This window comes from Hibiscus syriacus, unplaced genomic scaffold (genome assembly GCF_006381635.1).
Source record: "Hibiscus syriacus cultivar Baekdansim isolate YM2019G1 unplaced genomic scaffold, ASM638163v2 tig00112319_pilon, whole genome shotgun sequence".
In the NCBI taxonomy this organism is placed as follows: Eukaryota; Viridiplantae; Streptophyta; class Magnoliopsida; order Malvales; family Malvaceae; genus Hibiscus; species Hibiscus syriacus.
Window position 1 is genome coordinate 802,770 of NW_024063301.1, and position 25,053 is coordinate 827,822.

General features: G+C 35.1%; 1 pseudogene; it reads left to right on the top strand.

The window, feature by feature from the left end:
- The first annotated feature begins 9,344 nt into the window (after nucleotides 1–9,344).
- Nucleotides 9,345–19,858, top strand: LOC120177765 (annotated as a pseudogene).
- Nucleotides 19,859–25,053: the final 5,195 nt, after the last annotated feature.

A 25,053-nucleotide genomic window follows, 5' to 3' on the forward strand; every position in this document is an offset into this window, starting at 1 on the left:
GTTTTCCTGAGAGGGGTTGATATAGATTTTTCTGGTATAGAAAATCTTCAATTTGCATCTTCCAAAATCCAAAGTCTGCACCATCGAACTTTTCAATTTTCACCTTCCCTTCGTCTGCAGCCATCGCTCCCACTCGAATCTGGCTTCGTTTGGATCTTTTCTGACAATTTCTGTGAACCGCCGTGTATTAGAACACCTCTGTCGACAAACTCGTATCGCCGACCAAATTTCACTATTCATAAAATTCACTATTCACGTGAATAGTAACCTGAATAGTAACCTCGCAAAAAATTGACAGAATTCACAAACAAAAGCTCTGATACCAGTTGTTGGGAAATAAACCAAGTACAAGTAATTTCTCATGCTCAGTCAACCCGACGCCAAAAGAAGAATCGAATCAAAGGATTATTTGATGTAAATGAGCATTTGACCAAAAGAGTGATGAAATCTCCCTTATTGTCATTAACTACTTTACGGGCTTGCTTGCAACATCCAATGCTACTCCGATTCTAGATATTCTAGAGGCTATTGACATTGTGATCACACCCGCGATGAATGAAGAACTAACTAAGCCTTTTACAAAGAGTGAGGTGATGGTTGTTTTTCAAGACATTAATCTTAGAAAGACACCAGGAATTTATGGTTTGCCTGCTATTTTCTTCAGGCAACATTGGTTACTCATGGGTGACGATGTGGTGAACCTTTGTTTAGACCTACTTAATGGTCGTAAGGACATGTCCATGGTAAACAAGACTATCCTAGTGCTTATTCCTAAGGTAGAACAGGTCAAGCAGATACGTCCTATTAGTTTATATACTGCTATTTATAAAATTGTGTGAAAGTAATGGTAAACTATTTGAAACCATTGATAGCATCCTATATTAGAGACAATTAGGATGTTTTCCTACCTGTAAGGTAAATGTTTTATAATATCTTGGTTGCACATGAGCTATTACATTACTTGAATTCATCAAAGAACGAAATTAATAAGGGGTTGCACTTAAACTTGACATTGAGAAGGCATATGATAGAGTTGAGTGGCAATTCCTACGGAATGTCGTGTTAAAACTTGGATTCTATAGTAGTTTTATGGAATTAATTATGACGTGTGTTACCACTGTCTCTTTTGTAGCTCGTGTTAATTGTTCCTTGAGTAGCGAATTTACTCCTAATAGAGGACTACGACGGGGTGACCCCTTATCTCCATTTTTATTTCTTTTTGTGACATAAGGTTTATCGATGTTGTTCTATAGAGCTCAATGTAATGGAACTATTAAAGTCATACTAGCCTCCCAGAATAGTCCTCGTGTATCCAATCTTTTGTACGCAAATGATAGTTTAATTTTTTCTTAAAAACTCAACTTCTGAAGCTAATAACATCAAAATGATTCTAAATCTCTATGTTGTTTCTTTCGGGGAAAAAAGATTAACTTATCGAAGTCTGTCATTTATTTCATTCTGAAGACAATTCCGGAACACCGAGCTACCACTTCATATTGGTAAAAATAAAACACAAACATTCGAATATTTGTGAGACAAAGTATTCACAAGAGTAACCGGATGGAAACATAGGCTCTTATCGTATGGAGGTTGAGAGGTATTTCTTAAAGCTATGGCCCCGACCTTGTCCTAGTATGCCATGTACTTTTATCTATCACCAGAACATCTTTTGAATAAGAACATTGGGATTATGTGACTGGGTGGACTAGGATTCTGCGATCTTCAATCCTTTAATTTCACTATGCTAGGTAAATAGATCTGGAGACTTATTAAGGAGCAGGACTCATTGTTTGCTCGTGTACTTCATGCAAAGTACTATCCTGGTGAAGATATCTTACACGCTAAAAATACGAGATAAGAGTTCATATGCGTGAAAGGGTTTTTATAAGACCTTACAGGTCCTTTCGACTGAATTATTTTGGCGGGTGGGCTTTAACAGTCCTACTAGATTATTTCAGGATAACTGGGGTGGTATAAAGATGCTTAAACTTGCAGGTGCCTACAACAATGCACGCCATATGAACGTGAAATACAGGGACTTCATGCACAAGGACCAACCACGTTGGGATTGAGACAAGGTAATGGCTTTGTTCTCTAACCAGGATGTGTTGCGGAATACGGCTATCGGATAGAGCAAAATCACAACTAATAATTTGAGAAAATAAAAATAAAGATAAAGAAGACACAAATTTTACGTGGAAACCCCTAAATAATATAAGGTAAAAACCACGGGCAAAGGTAGAAGAATTTCACTATGAGAAAATAGGAATTAAAACTTCTCTCGATCTAACAAGGAGAAAACAATGACAATTCTCTCTTGATAAAAAGGAGAAAACAACTCTCAAGAAAACTCACTAAATTATCTAGTATTGAGAGAAAGCTATAATAATTTGGGATGGTTTTGAAGCTAAATGGGTTAGGGTATTTATAGTTGAAGCTTAAGGACTAATCTTGTAAATACCCTAAGTACAGGGACTAGTTGAGAGATTTTACCATGCCATTTTTTAATAATTTCGGTTGCCAACTTGTTGCACTGAAAGTTTGCAACAAGTTGGCCACTTGCCACTTGACTTTCTAACAATCTACCACTTGAAAATTTGATTGTTCCAATCACATCTTCACACCATTCTTTCTACCTTGTACCTTCATGTTGCTTACATTTCTGACAGGCCACAAGAGGATCGACACCAAGTAAATTTATCAACATTGATCGCCTTCGTCATGAAATCTGCTATGTTGTCTTTGGTATGAATCTTCTGCATATCTACCATCCCTTCTTCCATATTTTCACGAATGAAATGGTACTGAACTCGTATGTGTTGTGTCCTTGAATGAAATATCGGATTCGTTGCTAGATGCAAGGCGCTTTGACTGTCACAAAACATAGAGATTTACTCTTGATTGTGCCCAAGCTCCTCCAATAGTATATTCAACTAAATTGCTTCTTTATTGGCTTGTGTAGCTGCTACATATTCTGCCTCTGTTGTGAATGTAGCCACAACTGACTGCAATTTTGAAACCCAGCTTACAGCTCCACCAGCAATTTTGAACACATATCTTTAGTAGATTTATTTTTATCCAAATCCCCTGTATAGTCAGAATCTACATACCCATTGATTAGTAAGTTTGATCCTCTGTAAAATAATGCAACATTTGAGGTCCCTTTGATGTATCTAAAAATCTTCTTTACTATATTCCAGTGCTCTTTGCATGGATTCACCATGTATTGACTAACCACTCCCACTGCTTGTGCAATGTTTGGTCTTGCGCATATCATAGAGAATATTAAACTTCCCACTGTTGATGCATACGGTACTCGAGCCATCTCCATCATCTCTTCTTCATTACTAGGACTCATACTGAAGGATAATTTGAAGTTAATAGGAAGCGGGGTAGAAATTAGCTTACAATCTTATATGTTGAATCGTGACAAGATCTTCTTCAAGTAATTCTTTTGTGAAAGCCAAATCTCCCTATTACTTCTGTCTCGGTGAATTTGCATTCCTAGAATCTTGTTTGTTGATCTCAAGTCCTTCATTTCAAATTCCTTAGCCAGTTGTGTCTTCAATTCTTCAAAATGATCTTTGTTGGGTCCTTCAACCAACATGTCATCCACATACAACAACAATATAACAAAATCGTTATCACCAAACCTCTTGAAATAAGAACAATTTTCTGCATTAAGCCTGTTGTATCCAAGACACATAATGAAGGATTCAAATCTCTTATACCAACACCTCAGTTCATGCTTTAGACCGTACAGAGATTTGTTCAACCTGCAAACCAAGTTCTTCTTTTCTTTTTCTTCAAAACCTTCAGGCTGGAGCATATAAATTTCTTCTTCAAGATTTCCATGAAAAAGAGTTGTTTTAACATCTAGCTTCTCTAGATGTAAGTTCAATGTAGCAAACATTGCCAAGACTACTCGAACTATTGTTATTCGAACCATCGGAGAAAAGATTTCATTGAAATCAATACATTCTTTTTGAGCATATCATTTGATCACTAGTCTTGAACGATACCACTCCACTTGATCATTACCATTTCGCTTGATTTTGAAGACCCATTTGTTACCAATTGGCTTCCTTCCTTATGGTAGTGGCACAAGGTCCATGTATTATTTTTATGAAGGGCTTCAATTTCTTCTTGCATCACCATCATCCATAGTGAAGCATCTGAGCTATTTATTGCCTCCTGGAATGTTGATGGCTCACTGTCCTCTATTAAAAGGCAGTATGTAATATTTCCTTCTATAACATAATCTGAGTGCCAATTGGGACGTCTTCTCACACGATCTGATTAACGAGTTGTTGGAGCTTCAGAACTCTCTAGTTCTTGTTCATCATGTGCTGATTCTGCTTCAGGAGAATCTCCTTATTCAAACTCCTTTTCCACATGTATCTGTGTAGTCTCTGACTTTTCAGCGTTATCATCATCTTCTTTTCTTCATATTTTATCTTCTACAAAGATAACATCTCTGCTGATGATCACTTTGCGGGCAATGGGATCCCACAAGCGATACCCCTTTACTCTATCAGCATACCCCAACAATTTGCATTTCCTGGATTTTGGATCCAACTTTGAAATTTCTTGGGAGTTGTACATAACATACACAATACTTCCAAATATATGGAGGTTTGAATAATCAGCTGGTTTACCAGTCCACATCTCCATTGGTGTCTTCAGCTCTATTGCAGTTGATGGAGCTCGATTCACCAAATAACAGGCGGTATTGATTGCTTCCGCCGAAAATGATTTTTCTAGGCTTGTAACTCTCAACAATGCTCTTGTTCTTTCTAACAAGGTTCTATTCATCCTCTCTGCCACTCCATTTTGTTGAGGAGTGTTCGCCATTGTGAACTATCTTTTGATGCATTCTTTTCTGCAAAAGTCATCAAATTCTTCACTTGTGTATTCTCCTCCATTATCTATTCGGAAACACTTGATCTTATTTCCATAATCAAGTTTCACCCGCACTTTAAAGTTTTTGAAAGTTGAAAATGCATCTGACTTCTTCTTAATAGGGTACACCCAACATCTCCTGGAGTAGTCATCAATAAATGAGACAAAGTATTTTGCTCCGCCTAGGGATGTAATTGGTGCTTGACATACGTCAGAATGAACCAATTCTAGAACACTTTTGCCTTTAGAATTTGATGTGTTGAATTTCAACGGTCCTGCTTACTTGTTATACAATGCTCACACAAAGTAAGTGACACCTTTGTTAAGCCTGAAAGTAGCTTTTGCTCCACATGGACTTTCATTCCTTGTTCTGACATGTGTCCAAGTTTCTGATGCTATAGCATTGTAGAATCTGAACTACATGAGGTAACAGAGGCTTCTTCTTGTAGCAAAGTCTTTCCCTTCAGCATATACAAGTTTGATGCTATCTTTTAGCCTGGAAGTAGCTTTTGCTCCACATGGACTTTCATTCCTTGTTCTGACATGTGTCCAAGTTTCTGATGCCATAGCATTGTAGAATCTGAACTACATGAGGTAACAGAGGCTTCTTCTTGTAGAAAAGTCTTTCCCTTCAGCATGTACAAGTTTGCTGCTATCTTTTAGCCTTTCATCACCACAAACTCTTTATGGAACACCTTCATGATTCCTTTCCATGTTTCAATCTTGCTTGCATTATTATCCAACAATCCATAAGATAATAAATTTTTCTTCAGGCCTTTCACGCCCGCACATATCGAACAACTTTAATTATTCCATCATACATCTTTAATTTGATGGTTCCAACACCAATGATCTCTAAGCCATGATCACTGCAACTATACATAGATCCTCCTGAGATAGGTTCATAATGATGAAACCATTCTCTTCTTGAGGTCATGTGATATGTTGCTTCCGAAACAATGAGCCATATATCTGCAAATCTCTTTATACCTTCCACGGTGGTTGACGCTTCACAATATAGATCATCTTCATCATCTGAAGTGTTTGCGGTATTACCTTGTGGATTTGTGTTTTTACCTAGACTCCAACAATCCTTCTTCAAGTGACCCTTCTTTCCACAGTTGTAGCACTTTAAATTCTTTTTACTTCTTGACTTTGATCTACCATGTTTGGGACTGCTGCTTTGGCCACGTCTTGTTGATCTCCCTCTCATCGTTGTCAATGCTTCTGCTTGTTGCAGATTTACTTGTCTGTTTTCCTTGTTCTTGCGCCGATTTTCTTCTTGTAGAACAATAGCTGCAACGTCATTGAATACTAGACTGGTGACATTACTGTTTGTCAAGTTGATGATGAGTTGATCATACGAATCAAGTAGACTTTGAATTAGAAGTTCAATACGTTATTGTTCTCCTATTGTACAACGTAATGATGTAAGCTGAGAAAATAAAGTGTTCAGTGTATTTAAGTGCTCCATCATTGAAGTAGATTCTGGCATCCGGAGAATGTACAATTTCCTCTTAAGGAAAATTTTATTGTGCAACAATGTGGCCTCGTACAGTTTGGTGAGATGATTCCATATCTCCTTAGCTGTCTTCTTCTCCTTAATGCTTGACAATACTTCATCTACTAATGCTAGATGAAAGTTTGCCATAATATTCCCGTCCATTTCGATCCATTTGTTGTCAGTTGTGAAATCTATCGGTCTTTCACTGATAGTTGCTAGACAACCGTTTTTCCTCAGGATGACATTCATCTTCAATTTTCACAATGAGAAATTTCTCCCATTGAACTTTTCAATATCAAATTTCGTTGCCGTAGCTCCTATTATGGATATCTACCACTATTTCAGTATCATGAATAGTTCTTTGGAACCTTCAAAGAATGGGTAATACCTTCTTACTTTCTTATGTTTAAGGATCCACCTTTTGGTGGCAAACACAAAAACAATAAGTAGATATTACACCCTCAAATCTGGCTCTGATACCAATTGTTGCGGAATACAGTTATCGGATAGAGCAAAATCGCAACTGATAATTTGAGAAAATAAAAATAAAGATAAAGAAGACACAAATTTTAGGTGAAAACCCCTAAATAATATAGGGTAAAAACCACAGGAAAAGGTATAAGAATTTCACTATGATAAAATAGGAATTACAACTTCTCTCGATCTGACAAGGAGAAAACAATGACAATTCTCTCTTGATAAAAATAAGAAAACAACTCTCAAGAAAACTCTCTAAATTCTCTAGTATTGGGAGAAAGCTAGAATGATTTGGGATGGTTTTGAAGCTAAAAGGGTTAGGGTACTTATAGTTGAAGCTTAAGGCCTAATCTTGTAAATACCCTAAAGTACAAGGACTAGCTGAGAGATTTTATCATGCCATTTTTCAACAATTTTGGTTACCAACTTGTTGCACCGAAAATTTCACCGAAAGTTTGCAACAAGTTGGCCACTTGCCACTTGACTTTTCAATAGGATGCTGACATGATACTGCAGACTCGGATAGTACAATTCTTCAACGATTGTATAGTGTGGGGAAACCACAGTATAAGAGTGTATTATATCTTATATGCATATTGGTGGCTTCAAAAACCATCCCATACCTCAGAAGTAATTCCTAGACTCTAGAAGACCTTTATAAAATTGAAAGTACTCCCTAAGGTACGTATTTTTTCTTGGAGATTGGCTCATAGGGCATTACAAGTTGGAGATAAAGTGCGAGAAGTCGGCTTAGGTGATGGGCTCTGCCTAATGTGTAATCTGGATGTTGAAACAATTATGCATGCAGTGCGTGACTGTAGTTTCATAAAGGAGGATCTACTTAGTGCTGGCATTTCAGGTTCGTTTCTCAATTCGAATTATACATCTCCTTTACTATGGTTGGAATAAGCAATTGATACACTTGGTTTAGATAGTTTTGCAGAATTCTTGGTGCTCCTATGGAATATATGGAACAAAATGAACTCATTGGTGTATGATGGACATTTGAAGCCTCCAATGGGTACTCGTTACTAATGTCAAGGTTCTCCAGCGCAGTTTCCTTGTTGCTCAACAGTTACCAGCTTCCGCCATTGATCATAACTCCAATTTGGGTAAATGGTAACCACCGCCAAGGAAAGTAGTAAAAGTAAATACTGATGGTGCTTTCCACCTCATCTCCAAGATTGTTGCAATTGGTGTAATTGCTCGAGAGGCCAGAGAAACAGTCCTAGGTGGTTTAACTACCACGTCTGGTGGCTGCTTAGATCCAGGTCTTGCGGAACTACACAATCTTGTTGCGGTTGTGGACCTCGCTTTGGAAGAAGGGTGGCGGAACATTATCATTGAGCTTGATTCAACCATGGTTGTGGATATGTTTAACAATGAGGCTAGCGACGATTCCACGATCGATGTTTACATGCGACCTATTCGTACCAATTATCCCAATTTTAATAGTTGTATTGTTATTGTGTGTTATGTTAGTAGAGAGATGACTCATGGACTGAAAGCGCTTGACTTTAATGTTTCCTTTTTCTTTCGATCAGATTATCATGAGTTCATTGCTCATGATTGAAAGAACAATATGTTAAGGTCTTGATTAATGCATATTTAGACACTCTTTTCTCCTTATAGGACCCTCAGTCTTGTGTTGGTAGAAAGAGTTTTAATGAAGCCTATAATTTTTTCCAGAAAAAATTAATAATAAAATATACAACTCAATTGTTAATAAAAACACACTTAACTTTTTTAAAAAATAATTATATATATAATCATTAAAATTTTATTTTAAAAAAATAATAATAGTGTGTGTATATATATATATATATATATATATATATGAAATTATAAAAATGAATATAGAAAAGAAAAAGTAAATCTATTTTAAAATAGTAAAAATTAAGATTAAAAATGATATGAAAAATTTTATTATTTTATCATCATTAACTTTAGACACCAAAATAATTTAGGGTAAATTACGTATTTAATACTTAAACTATCAATTTTAGTTTATTTTAGTACCTATACTTTTAATTTTTTCAAAATCATACTTAAAGTTTAGTTTTTGTTTCATTTTAGTATCATGTCGTTAAAAACTTAATGCATTTAGTAACTAAACTATCAGTTTTGATTCGTTTTAGTATCTAAACTTTCAAATTTTTTTTAAAATTTAACGTTAAATTTTGAACTAAGATACTAAAATGAATCAAAAAATAAACTTTAGATATGATTTAAAAAAAATTAAAAGTATATGCACTAAAACAGACTAAAATTGATAGTTTAAATTCTAAATGAAGAATTTACCCAATAATTTATGCTTTGATAATGCAGGCACTAATATAAACATTTTAAAAGAAGATGTACTATTTGAGAGAGAGATTATCCCTTTATAAATATCATAAACCCTAAACCCTCCTCCATCTTTCTTCTGCTGAGTAAGAAATTTAAACTTGTTGGCCAAATCAAGTCAGCTTCATTATCCATTTCCTTTGCCTTTTTTTTTTTATAAAGGTAAAAATGACTTCCCTTCTTAAAGCCACATCCAATGTATTACGATGGGAGAAGTTTCCATTCTTGTCTTCACCCAAAACACGCCATGGAATTCTCCCAAACAAACCATATTCCCCTTCAATCCCTCTCGCATTATCGTCATATGCGACAATGGAAACCCTTCAACATCACCAGAAATTTAATTCACCCGATATCGCCATCCCAATCCTGGTATTGGCACACACTTTTCTTTTCTTTTTTCAGTAAATGATGCGTTTCAGTTGGATTGATTCTGCGAAGTGTACGTTGCTAATATGTTTGAATATTACTGAGTAATGCCCTGTGGTTTTGAGTTTAATTGGATTAGATAGATTGTCTCTATAATTTGATTTAGGGAATATCCAGAGATTGAAATTGTGGTTGGGTCGCTTTTTCGGTTGTGGTTGTGTTTTCATTTGCTGTTGAGATTGTGACTGCAAGTGCTATCGTGGGTATCATGGTTGTGCAATAACGGTTTCAGACTTCATCAGATATTTAAATTGCAGTTGTGGCTGCATTGCTTTTATTGCGGTAGTGGACATAATGGATGATATTGCGCTTATTGTAGCAGCCTCTATTCAGCTATCTGGCTGCTATTTGAATCCCTGACTACTATAACAGCCACTTATTTAAGTCTATGGGCTTATATGCATTCTATCGAGAGAACTATGTCACATTCATCCTCTTTTAGCTAAATTAGCGTTAGGATTATACTCAAACCCATAATATATTGTATAATGTCATAAATAACTCAAGTCTCTTTATTGTCATTATCCCATTCTCCATTAGCCACTGTTTCAAAATTTTAAACGTTCCTTTTGTTGATAAGGTAGGTTACTGATAACATGCCTTTATACTGACTCCATCGCTTTGATGTTTCTCTGTCTGTTGCAGGTTAATAGTTGTACCGGCAAAATGGGAAAGGCTGTTATCAAAGCAGCGAATTCTGCGGGACTCAATGTTCTTCCTGTGTCTTTTGGTGCTGAGAAGGACTCCGGGAAGACAGTTGAAGTGTGTGGGATGGAGATTATGGTGCATGGTCCTTCAGAAAGAGAAAGCATCCTTGCTTATGTGTTTCAAGAATATCCAAACCTGATTGTGGTAGACTACATGGCGCCTGCGACAGTTAATGGTAACCTGTTCATATCATGCATGCAAACTTATATTGTATTTCATGTTTAGTGTTTGTAAAAGCTGAGGTCACATTGCAGCAATAATCTATTGCAATGACTGAATTACTCCGTGACTCCTTGTTGATAAAAAATTCCAATACTATTCAAGTTTAACAGTATGCTTTGGCCTCTCTATTTTTTCACCTTTTCTGAAGCTCTTTGGTGGTTGGTGCCTTGGGGGTGTTTGTAAAATATAGATAACGCTGAGCTATATTGCAAAGCTGGAGTGCCTTTTGTAATAGGAACAAAACAACTGGTGGAGACAGGGATCAACTTTATAAGACAGTTGAAGAGTCAAAAGTCTTAGCTGTGATTTCGCCACAGATGGGAAAGCAGGTCATGCAACCCTTAATTGATTTAAATGCTACTTTTAACAGGTGGAAATATATAATTTTTATTGTTTAATACTGACATTATTCTTAGGTTGTTGCCTTTATTGCAGCCATGGAGATCATGGCTGAGCGAGCCTTCTCTGTATATTCTCTGCAGGTACTTTCTAAGAAAGGTTGCTTTGAAAGAATGTTCTGTAACTGTAAGTGACACAAGGGGCTTAAATGAACAATACATTAAATTACAAGGTTGAAAAGTTATAACCAGTTGCATAATAGTTTATAAAAAAATTCAGGCTGTAAAACGGAACTGTTAATTTGAAGAAGTGTAAAAGATGCAGATTATATTTTAAGAAATATAACTTTTGGAAGTCACAATGAATGTGGCTTTTGAAGTGTATATTTGCATTTGGGTTTCACATGCATTAGTGCTTACATAAATTAGTTAGTTGAAAAACTATGTTGGCCTCATTTTTGTTTGTGGACTTTCTTTGTACACCTTTCCATTAATATCATTTTTAATTAATTTTCTTGTCAGCATCATTGATTATAATGGTTTCACGTTGCTTATCCCCATTAGTGTTCATTAGGTGATGGAATCCCATCATGCAAGCAAATTGGATACCTCTGGGAATGCAAAGGCTGTAGTTTATTACTTTCAGAAATTGGGGGTTTGATTTGACATGGATCTGGTGCGTGTTTCGGTCACATTTTCTTTATTGCAGTTGAGTGATAAGAGACATTATGTTCCTTCTTTTTATTTGTTGCAAGCAGGGAGTGGTAGTGAAGGGAGGGTGAGGGATAGTGTGACATATAATGATGCACCTTCACTGGTTCTTCAAAAGAATGTGTACTTCTTAATGCTTCTTGAGTCCCTTTTTCATTTCCAGATACAAATGATCCGGGATTCCAAGCAACAGGTTGAGACGGTGGGAGTTCTGGAAGAGCATTTGGCTGGTCATGCTTTTCATTTGTATCATCTAGCATCACCTGATGAAACATAATTACTAACATAGTCAACTATACCCTACATTTGATCAACTTTTAAATATCAAATAAATTTTCTTTTTCTCCTTGTCAATTGCCTATGCAGAGTTTCGTTTGAATTTCAGCATAATGTTTGCGGCAGATCAAAATATGCTGAGGGTACTGTCAATGCTTTACTTTTCCTTGCTAAAAAGGTTCGGTTATATTTTCCTCCTCTTTTAGTCTATTCTAATGCTCTTTACTGTTATAATGAGAAAATCTTGAGGGGATAACTGCTACATCTCAGCCAGTAAAAGGTGGGTTTATATAATTATAGTAACTAATTAGCTTCAGCTAATAAAGCTAGGTATTCCTAAGAGTTATGATATTTATGAATGTCTTGATCGAGTAACAGGGCGATTCGTAGGAAAACCATCTGTCTTAGCGGGGCTCTGTTGTTGACCTATGATGAATAAGAGGAACTTATCAAAGGGAATTCCAAACCTTAGACTCGTTAGAGAGATTAATCTCATAGGGTTTTGTTAAAAATTCTGACATAACTTTATTTCTTTCAAATTGCCTCTTAAATAGAGATTGCTACAAAATTCAAATAAGAGACTTACCAAAAGCAAGTACTCGAACTATTAGATTGGAGCTAAGTTTCGAAGTTTGTTTAAAGTATGAGTGGAGAATGGAGGGAGCATCAGTTTTTGGTTTGATAGTTGGGCGCTTGATTCTCCTCTTAAAGTGGTTTTCCCGAGATTGTTTATTCTTTCTTTAAACAAGAATGGGAAGTTAAATGAGTTTGGGGAGTTTCGGACATCTGTTTGGTCTTGGCATGTTCAAATGAGAAGGAATCTGAGTGACTGGGATCTGGATCAGTTTTCTGATTTAATGGATATAATTCACAATATCACTCTTTCCCATGAGTTGTCAAATAGGTTGGTCTGGAGAGGGAATGGGGAAGGAATTTATACTGTCAATTCGAGTGTGAAGTCATGCTGTCCGGTTTCGTCAGCAGACTCCTTTTGGATGAAAAACATTTGGAGGGAATTGGTGCCTCCTAGAGTGGAGGTCTTTATGTGGCAAGTGATGTATCAGAGATTGTTAGTCAAACAAGAATTACAAAGGAGAGGAGTTTCAGTTATTGTAGATGTTGCATGTCCTTTATGTAATAAGGAGGCTGAATCTTCATCACATTTATTTTTTACTTGCTTTATGGCATGGTCCCTATGAAATAAATTTTTGAGATTTTAGGGAGTTTGTTAAGTTTTACAAGCTAATGCTCAAAGTTTTATGTTAGCATGGGAAGATATGGTGCCTAATTCTAAAATTTGGTCCTTTATTTCGGGAGTGGTTTTATGGACAATTTGGAAATTTAGGAATGCTATTGTGTTTGATGGGGGAAGGTTAGATCAGATTGATCTATTTTTTATGGCAAGATGTAGGCTGGCTTCTTGGTTCTTAGCTAACTTCAAGGATGTGTCTATTCTAAAGGACTCTCTCACTAGTGATCTATCTCTTGGGGATTGTTGCTCTAATTCAAGGTCTTCAATCATCAAAATTGTGTCTTGGTCTCCTCCTCCAAAGGGCTTTATAAAACTGAATGTGGATGCAGCTGTGAGTGGAGATTGGAGGAAAAGTGGTGTTGGGGGCATTCTAAGAGTTGAGGATGGCTCGGTGATGGGTTCTTTCCAAGAGGCTGCTGGTCCAGGTCCTCCTCTTTTGATAGAGCTTATGGAAATTAAGAAGGGCTTAACTTTCTTTGCTTCGATTCATCAGCGGTATAAGGAACGTTTAATTGTTGAAACTGACAGTAAACTAGCAGTGGATTGGGTCAAGAATTATGATCATTGTCCTTATGTCTACATAGACTTAGTGAAAGACATTGTTACTATGTTAAGAGATTTGAAGGGATTTATTAGATGGGCTGCTAGGTCGGCCAATGTTGAGGCTAATAGCCTAGCTAAGGCTGGTATTGGCTAGTTTCACTGTTTTGGTTAGGCTATTTTTAGGCTTTGGGTTGGTTATTGTAAAGGGAGTGTTTATGTTTGTTTTTAAACATTATGTATCTTTCAGTTATTAATGAATTCTAAGGCACTCTTTTCCTCCTTCCGCTGATTAAGGAGAACTTTGTGCTCCATTAATCATGAAGGTAGTTTTTAACGAGGCCTACTTTCTTATAAAAAAATATTCTCATAAATAAAATCCCCTAATACCATTAAGTTACTTTTGAAGAAAAACTAATAATAAATTGATATCTTCCTATAATAATAATAATATTTAATGCATAACATTAACAGAGTACCATCGCCATAGTGTTACATGAACTTGTATCAATGTGTTGATTATGGATATTGTCGGATTTCAGCTTAAGTCAAAGGCAGACAAGCAAATATATAATATGATTGAAGTCTAGCGCGATGGTAACATGCGATAGAAATGTTTCTGTACATTTTGTTTGTTTTGAGTGTATTCTCTTGCTCGGGTTAAGATGTTTGGATTCTAATAAAATGTTGCTTGGATGCCCTATCTGTTTTTGGAAGTAAGTTGTTTCTATTAGCGTAAGAACTGCATTATCATGATGTTCAAAGGATAATCATTTGTGCAGTGGCTAGAAATGGTTTACCCTTAATAAAACATGCTCTAACATAGGGAACAATTTGGTCATAGAGTTTATGTAATTTCATGGTGATCAAAAGCTCAACATTGTGAGAATAGTTTGAAGTTGCATCATAAAAAGGGAAACAAAGGACTTACCTTATCGATTCTTTGTCCGCACATGAGATAAAACTTAACAATATGGTTTAAGAAGAGAAATGAGACCAGGTTTCTTTGTCCGCACATGAGATAAAACTTAACAATATGGTTTAAGAAGAGAAATGAGACCAGGTTAGGTTAGTTGTGCCTAGGGATGGACCGAGAGGGTTGGGTAAGAACAATCGGCTCTCTAGAAATTTAAGTATTTTATATTGAAAATATGTTTTTGGCTCCTTGAAATTTTATAAATTCGTCTTTAAATTTTAGAAGTTCTTCTCCCTACTATAAAATCTTGCATTCATACCTAGATTTTTGCCCTCAATTCCAAAGGAAGAAAGTGAATCTAACAATGAAGTAGAAAGAAATAAAGAAATGACTATGTTTGTTAAAATATTCAAGAGATTCATTAAGTCAAATTAAAAAATGATTTCATAGAAAATAAAGCTTAAAAGCTTGAATCCAACAAAGAGAAAGATCTTGTTGTTTATCATGATAAGTACAAGAAACTAGAACATGCCAAGTTTGATTGTCCATAATGAAGAAGAATGAATCAAGCAAACAAAAGTATACGTAGGGGTGAGCAATCGGTCGAGTCGAATAAAAAATTTGAGTTATTCGAGTTGACGAGTCATATTTTACAACTCGTAGTTGACTTGAAATTTTTTTGAGTCGATTCGAATTTTCGAGTTTGTGTTCAAATTTAATTATCAATACTTCTAATATTATGATATTATTTGATTTCAATTTAAATGATTTTTTATGATCATATATATATATATATATATATCTGTGTGATTTTTGATAAAAAAATACAATACATGTATATTTATTTTATATGTAATATACATATATCATATAAAGTTGAAGGACTCGACTCAAACTTAAAGATTTATCTATTAATTACTACAAATTTTGAGTTATTCTAGTTATTCGAGTTGTATTTATAACTAGATTTGAACTTGAAATTTTTCTGAGTCAAGTCGAAAAAATCAATTTTTCGAATTTAGTGAGTTATGCTCATCTATAAGCATAAGACCATATACTTGGAGCGTAAGGATTCTTCTGATGATAAAGAAGAACAAGAGGTGACTCACTTGTGTCTCATGATCACCGAAGAACTTGAGGTAGTTTATAAATCATATAATTCTATTTATTGTTCATTTTATGAGTTACACAAGGTTTATGATGAATAGAGAACAAAATTTGAAGTTCGATTTTCAAAATATAAAAAAAAAATATTTTAAAAATGGCTTAATGGTACGTGAGATCCTCAAACTCAAGAAAAAAAACAAATGTAAACATTCGATGTGCCCTTAAACTTACAAAAATAACGTAATGTGACCCTTTTGACTAACGGAAACCATTGTTAACCAACATTTTCGTTAAAATATGCTGACGTGGTTGGTTATCTCTGCTATGTCACTCTATTTAATGTTTGGCTAAGCGTTGACCAGGCCATTTTTACTGACTTGGCACCGTCTCCCGCCATTGTTACAGTTTGCTCTCTTGCCTTTTGCTACATGGAGTTTGTCGTCCACATCTCATTGGTCAATGGTACCTTCAACTAACCTTGAATACATTATTTTAAACACCGTTGTCACCAGGAATCACCTCCTATTTAGCCGCTACATTGGTGATCTCCACGGAGAAATGGAGATTCGACCTTCCATTTCTTCTCAACGTAGCCAACGAAATCGGCCTCCTAGCTCCGACCTCTGTATTAATCATCACGCTCATCATCCTTTATAGCAGCAGTATAGAAAGCTTCATTCTGATCCCCATTAAATATCTTTTCTTTATATTAATTAACGGGGTTCTTCCCCCAGGACTCCTCTGGTTCTTCAATCTATATGTCATAGTTTACTCAAGTTACATACATAAGAGTTGTCTGCTTCCCTTGATCATAGTGATGACGATGAGGCCAGTATTGATGCTCGAATGCGTCATCAAATATTAAACAGAAGAAAGGAGATTGGAGATCTCCCATCTAAGCAAAAGATGCAAATTGACAACTCTTTATTATGGAGCTCTTTTTTCTTTTGAATTTAAATAGAAGTCTGAACTCCCGAACTCTAGTAAATTATAATCCTTATTCTCATAAAATTAAGCTTTGCTTAGTCTTAAAATCTCTCGTAAAGCTAGACTTTGCATGGTATCTTCTAAGTTTAATGAAACGTTAAAATAATTTTAGATATTATTTTAAAAAAAACAAGTCAACAAAATAGAGTTTTGGCGGTGCTTTTTTAGTCCTATAGCGGCATTTTCAAGCACTGCTAAAAGCACTTGAGGTGATAGAAAAAACGCCACAAGAAGCGATGGTCATACCAACGTTGCTAAAGTTAGCGGTGTTTGAGAACAAAAAACGCCGCAATAGGTCAAGATCTATAGCGGCGTTTTTGGAACAAACGAAGCAAAAGTTCGAGATCTATAGCGGTTTTTTAAACAAACCCCACAAAAGGTCGTGATATATAGCGGCGTTTTTGGAACAAATGTCGCAAAAGTTTGAAACATATAGCGGCGTATTTGGAATAAATGTCGTAAAAGGTTGAGATCTATAGCGGCGTTTTTGGAACAAACGTCGCAAAAGGTCATATCTATAGCGGCGTTTTTTATACAAACGCCGCTAATTACCTTTCTTTGGCTAAGATCAATTGATTTTTCATATTTCATTTCTTCTCTACATCACCTAAATTTAATATATGTAGCTTTATATAATTAACAACAACCATACATTTTAATTAAGATACAAGTAACGCAGAAAAAACTTGAGAACAAAATAACTTAAAATTTGTAAACATTAAAATTAAATGTATCGTAGTTTGACATTGTTCTCTAATATTTAGTCTAGGTTCTTTCACTTTAAATTAAAAAAATTATTGTTCACTAGAATTTAGTCTTCATTGCTCCTTTGTGAGGAAAGGAAGTAAAAAAAAAACAGTTTTCCTTGTTTGATAAAGCATCGTTAAGTTTTTTCTCTGTGTAAACTGTGTATGGAGAAGCTCTTCATCCATTTCACCAAATAAATCTACTAGCTCCGGTTCACCAAGAAGACTCCTTGCGCGCTTCAGTGCTTCACTTAAAACCAACTAAGCTCCATAACCTTTTCATGGCATCAATAGTTAAGTGCATTAAGTCATATTCATATATGAGCATGTAATCCTTAATTAAAAAGCTAGAATCAACCTTAATAGATAAACTTAACTATCCTCCTACTCCAAAAAAAAAAAAAAATAACTCTGTAAAATGGTTCAGAGGAATAATAGAACCATAGAAATAAAAATGCAGAAGATAAACTCGATTCTTAAAGTCCTAAGAGTTCCCAATGTGATTCATGAGCATCTATGCAAGGTCTAAACCAAGTGATCGCATAGAAACATCACCTTAAAAATAGCACCACCACACTTGTGACCAAATAAAATATTAGAAGGATTCAAAGCTTTAACTATGGTAGCTGTAACAAGTTCCATTGAAGAAAACTAACCAGACAAAAAAATATATCCTCCTAAAAAATTCAGAAGTTTGTTGCTGCTCGTATCTGTATGTAGGGATGTAAATGAGACAAGACAGATCGTGAGCTACTCGAGATCGACTCGATCAAGGCTAGATAAATACTCGGATCGAATGGATTCGACTCGAGCTCGAGCTCGACTCGAATTCTTAACGAGCCGAAACGAGCTACTTGATACTCGACTCGAAAAGCTCGTGAACAGCTCGAAAATATAATATATAAGATTATATTTTTTTATAAAAAAATTATTAAAAATATTAATATTTATGTATTGATTTTTTAAAGAGAATACATTAAGATTTTCATGCATTTAAGGTTCGAGTTCGAGTTTGAGGCTTCAATCGAGTTAAGTTTAAGAATTTTTTTTCTTCATTTCGAGTCTTTTCGAGCTGCTCACGAGCTTCAGTTCAGGATTTCGAGTTCGAGTCGAGTTTGAAAATTTTAAGCTCGCGAGTTTCGAGTCGAGTCGAGCTCAATTTCAGAATTTTCGAGTCGAGTTGAGCTCAGCAATACTCGAGCTTGACTCGGCTCGTTTACACCCCTATTTGTATGTAATGGGCTAAGGTTAGGACTTACTGCATTAGTTAAGCAAAACAGTTCCTTCTTCCGTATAAATAGTTAACACACTCCATATAAATAGTTAAAACGCTCAGCTAACTCACGAGTCAACTCTAAATGCTGCTTCTGATCTTCACCAACCGGATCTGAATCAGACTGTAGAAGCATGCAGCAATTGCGTAAATATATAAGACATTTTCATTTTACTGGACTTGTCAAAAAACTATTCTGATATGACAAGAAGAAAAACAATATTTATCTCAATGTAAATGGACATTACTTCACCTTCCAGATCAATAGGTAAGTCCCCTATTGGTGTTTTGTACACCGTAGCAGTTGACAGAGCACATTTTGGAGACTCAAATCTGCAACAAGATATTATTGAGAAACAAGAAGACGGAATATATAAAAGTAAAGAGAAAAGAAAAATGGATAGCAAACCTCAAATAGCATTGATTCTAGGGCCTGTAAAATCCATTTTTCTTTACAATAAGAGCTAATAACATAAGCTTTTAAAGGGCGAACAATATCATCAGAGGCAGCAGAGCATGAGAAATATGGTGGATTCTTTTCACGAGATATTTTAAAGAACCTTTGATTAAGAGCCAGTAGAAACATGGACTCTACAAGCATGTCCCAATACATTCATCAATCGGAATACAGGTTATAGCAATTATAATGTAAACTAAGGAGAGTGGAAAAAAATATAAATAAAAGGGGTATGAGATTGTAGGTTATTAACTATCAGAACATAACTAGACAAAATTTAACCACCATTATTGTTATCAAAGGATAAAAACATGGAACTAATGAAATACATCATATAGAGATGTCAAAATGAGATGCATGAGATAGTTGTGTCATAATCATATGCATGATCCAATTGTGTAATGATACCATATAATTAGGTCATATATGTATCTTTCCAAGTAGATTCAGACTTGTGACATAAAAGTCGGATGTTTAATGTCCCGTATATAAAGCAATAATTTAGCCATGTTTATCATTTCTAGAGGTTGATCTTCTATTTCTTTTCTGGTCCCATATGACTCCTTACCCTTTGTACACTTCCAGTCTCCTCTCTCTCACTAAACTATATGATCATTGTCTTAAACATTTCACTGACAGTCAATGTAGAGGGGAGAACCCAATTTTGATATATAACAAATGCATACCGAGTCTAATAAAGGGGCAAAAACATAGGAAACAGTAAGGAGTTTCAAGAAAAACAAATTCAATAATAACAAGCGATGAATTCCACTAGAATGAAAATATAATTATTTTGAGATTTACAGGAAACATACCATTCAAGAATGCAGTGGAGGTGAAACTCGTGCTTGCAATTAGTCACCTGCAAGCAAAGGTAGAAAAGAATTTGTATTGAGATACTTCTATTTCTACACAATGTAAGTCAAGGGAAATAGTGCATGAAATCCATATTATCAAACAAAAGGGGTTAATAAAAAATGAATTTGTGGTCCTAGGCCTTACTGTTGAAGGATCGTTTTCAGAAAACTCCTCGAGGCATATGCTGCAAGCATCATCACAGGCATCCTGAATTCCCCCTTCCACAAAAGCACGAATAGCAGAAAGGCTGTAACCAGCCAAAACAGTTTATAAAGACAAATTTCCCATGTTTCAAATAGCTTCTACCCGGGACAATCCAACATACATAATCGAAATGTGTTTTCATTTTCCTTTCCCATTCTCTGTATATATCAACAAATGCATTTTTCTGATTCCAACAATTAAAAATCAGGCCCTGTTTGATTGTCATAAACATGTTCGTTGAATGCAAAACAAAAATTAAAATAATTCTTCAATTGGAACTGAAGATATAAATGCATGAACCCATATAGAAAATACATAAATATGTTTACAATTAATAGGAAAAAAAAGAGGGGCTTACCCACACACAAAAAGATGATTTTGGAAACTCTTCTGAAATGATTCAAGGAATCAAGGAAATTCCCATGAAAGAGAAACACAAATTCAAAGCTTGTTGATTTCCAAGGGAATGCCAGAAATATCTTCAGATCACAACTAACAAACACTATGAATTTCAGAGAAAATAAATGATTACATAATGATAGAAAGAGGGAGAGAGATGGTAATCAAAAGACATGGGTACCTTTATCTTCACAAATAATTGACGGGTTTGTTTTTTAAGTAATGTTTTCCTTTATATATACTTTTTTAAAGCTTCTATCTCCATTGATAAGTGTTTATTTTAGTTGATATTTTACTTTTAAATTACTCTTTAATCATTGATTTTTGTGCCTTATTTGTTCATTTTAATTTATTTTATGTACATGACGTAAGATTCTGGAAATTGCACAAAAATGACACAATTTTGCAGTTTTTTTATTTTTCAGAATCAAAGCTGGTTGGAATTCGGATTTGGATTAAACTTAAGTTTAGGATAATATTTTAAACATTATATTTTATCTTTGTATTTTAGTTTAAATAGTTTTAAGTGTTTTAATTAGGATTTAAGATGTTTTAGCTTGTTTTTAGGAATTTGAAGGCTATAAATACACTCTAAGGGCGAGCCTAGAAACATATCTCTCTCATTTGAGAATAAAATCTTCTTTTTCTATCTAGCTTTCTCTTTATTTTTCGCATACTTTTCTATTATGCTAAGGATGACTTTGGTCATGATTAGCTAATTTTCTTTCAATCCGAAGGCTAAAGCGAAAGATCAATTCCAAACGTGAGAATTGTAAGGTACTTAAATCGCTTCAGATTTTCTCTCTATTTTTTGAGCTTATTTTTCAAATCAAAACGATTTCGACATTGGTCCATATATTGTTATGGTTAACGTTTGAAGAAAGATTTGCTTATTGAAACATATTCAACTTCCCGAGAACACACTTAGCAAAATTGTTTACTAAGAGGAAACTGAGATCGGAATTAGTTGTTATTGAAACGAAACAATCCGAGTTGGCAGCGAAGAATAGTTCTTGTAAGCTGACATGAATCTTGAAGTAAAAATCAGTTTCGATGATGTGAGGAATTTGAGACAAAGATGAAGTCTGAGGCTACTTTCACAATATATTTCCCTTTATCTCAATCATTTTAATTTGTTTATTTAATTATTTTTCTTTTATTTATTTTTTATTTAAAAAACAACTTTTAAAAATCCCCTTTTTTATTTATTATTATATTATTTTTCCCTTTTTTATTATTTATTTTATTTTAATATATCTTTTAAATTTCATCTGAAATTCTATCTTCTTCTAAAATCAAGAAAGAGTTTTATTAAATCAAAAACACCATAGTCCCTATGGATCGACTTTGCTTCTCTATACTACCTTTCCCTTTTTATTTATTAAGAAGCCAGAAATTATTTTGATAGCAAAATGACGGTGATCAAATTGGCGTCGTTGCCAGGGACTAACGGAAAATACTGATTTATTTTTCTAGTTTTTGATTTATGACCAGAAGAAACCCAAGTGAATTAGTATATCTAGATTCGGAGATCGAAGCAGACACATACAACATTCCGATGACAGAAGAACAAACGATTCGATAACTAGTCACAACACATGTCACTCATACGCCATTATGCATTAATTTTCCTAGTGGCGAGACTCCGTTTCAATTAAAGATGGGACTCATTCATCTTCTTCCCACCTTCCACGACTTTCCCACTGAAGATCCGCACAAACACTTGTCGGAATTCAACATGGTTTGCACTAGCATGAAACCACAGGGAGTTACCGATGATCAAATTAAATTGAGAGTTTTCCCTTTCTCTTTAGCCGACTTGGCTAAAGATTGGTTATTTTATTTACCTCCAAATTCAATTAATTCATGGGCTGACATGAATCGAATTTTTCTTAACAGGTTCTTTATAGCGGCTAAAGCAAGCGAGTTGCGAAGGAGCATTCTTTCCATTCAGCAATAGAACGAAGAAAGTCTTTATAACTATTGGGAGAGATTTAAAAAGCTTTGCGCACGTTGTCCGCAACACGTATTAAGTGAGCAAACGTTACTTCAATCCTTTTATGAAGGCTTTTTACCAATGGAGATGAAAATGGTGGATGCCACCAGTGGAGGAGCATTAGTCAACATGACCCCAACAACAACAATGGAATTGATTTCAACCATGACAGCCAACTCTCAACAGTTTTCAAGTGAACCTAGCCGACGGGTTCACGAGATAAGTATATTTTCCCTTGAAAATAAGTTAGATAAATTAACTGAAGTAGTTAATTCACTTGTTGCAGGAAAATCTGGAGCAACAAGAGCATGTGGGATATGCACAAAGCTAGACCACCCAAACTTAAACTATGCGGCAAATCAAATACCAACTTATCCTCCTCAATAGCAAACGCAAAAACCATCATTGGAGGAATTCATAGGGAAGTTAGCAATTTCACAAGAAAAGTTCATTGCATCCTAGGAAAAATCCCAAAGCCAAACCGAAACACATCTTCAAGAGTTAGATAACCAAGTAAGTCGACAAGCTCAAACTATGAGAAAATTGAAATCACAAGGAAGACTACCTGCTCCAACGGAGTTAAATTCGAGAAAAAATGTTAGTGCCATCACACTCCGAAATGGAAAAGTTATCTCACCCGAAGTTCCAACAGAAAAATTCGCACATCAGGAAGAAGAAGAGGACACGCCACCTTCAGAAATACAAGGTACTTCTGACTCACATCCTTCTCTTTCTTCTCATGAAATCACACCACCACTCTTCCCGTCAAGGTTGATGAAGCATGATAAAATAACTGAAGAAAATGAGATCTTAGAGGTGTTCCAAAAAGTTCAAGTCAACATACCTCTTCTTGAAGTAATTTGACAAGTACCAAGGTATGCTCGATTCTTAAAAGAACTTTGCACTAAAAAGAGGAAATTAATGGGGCATGAAAAGGTAAATTTGGGAGAACATGTCTCTACAATTTTTCAACGAAAGCTCCCACCAAAGGTGAAGGATCAAGGTATGTTCGCTAAACCTTGCAAAATATGTGATTTTAAAATTAAACGTGCAATGTGTGACTTAGGAGCTTCAATTAATGTAATGTCATTTTCTATATATAAAATGATTACTAACGAGCCTTTTAAGGAAACAGGAATAACCATACAATTGGCTGATCGATCTGTGATCTATCCAGTGGGAGTAATGGAAAACGTCTAGGTAAAGGTCGATGTATTATTCTTTCCTGCAGATTTCTATGTCATTGACATGGAACATGATAGGTCGGATTCTTATTCCGAGGTACTCTTAGGCCGACCCTTCCTAAGCACAACACATACAAAGATCGATGTTAGAAGTGGTATACTAGCAATGGAATTTGATGGTGAGATCATTGAATTTGATGTTTACAAAGCAATGAAATGCCCTGATCATGTTGAAAGAACTAATTTTTTTGATGTTATAGATCCTTTAATTGATTAGTATATTGAATCTAATTTTTCTTATGATCTTTTTAAGGATCATGAACTTTGCCACGAAGAGGAAGAAAGGGAGTTTAGAAATATTGCTTCAATCAATTCTAATTTATCTTTATCTTCCTCTAAAACTAAAATTTTACCTTCTGTTTTGCAGGCACCTGAGGTAGAATTGAAGCAATTATTGGAGCATTTGAAATATGTCTTTTTGGGCGAAAATGAAACTTTGTCATTTATCATCTCAAGTAAATTATCCGAAGAAGAAGAGGAAGCTTCGATAGATGTATTGCACTCTCACAAAGAAGCCATAAGATGGACCATTGTCGACATTAAAGGATTAAGTCCCTCGACTTGCATGCACAAGATCAAAGTCGAAGAAGGAGCAAAGTCATCACGTGAAGGAAAATGTCGATTAAATCTACCGATGATGGAAGTAGTAAGAAAGAAATTTAGAAACTCCTTGATGCTGACATAATCTATCCAATTTTGGATAGTAATTGGGTAAGTCTGATTCATATGGTTCCCAAGAAAACAGGAGTCACAGTGGTCGAAAATCAAGAAGGGGAGTTAGTGCCAACAAGAGTTCAAAATGGATGACGAGTTTGTATTGATTACAAGAAGTTGAACTCTCTTACTCGAAAAGATCATTTCCCTCTTCCTTTTATAGATCAAATGATTGAAATATTAGCTGGGAAAACTCATTATTGTTGCCTTGATGGTTTTTCAGGTTTTTTCCAAATCCCAGTGGCGCCAGAGGATCAAGAAAAATGACTTTTACTTGTCCCTTTGGTACATTTACATATAGACGAATGTGCTTTGGTCTTTGTAACGCACCGGCCACCTTCCAAAGATGCATGTTAAGTATGTTTTCCGACTATGTGGAGAATGCATCAAAGTCTTTATAGATGACTTCACGTTTATGGTAACACTTTTAATGAATGCCTTGAGAAT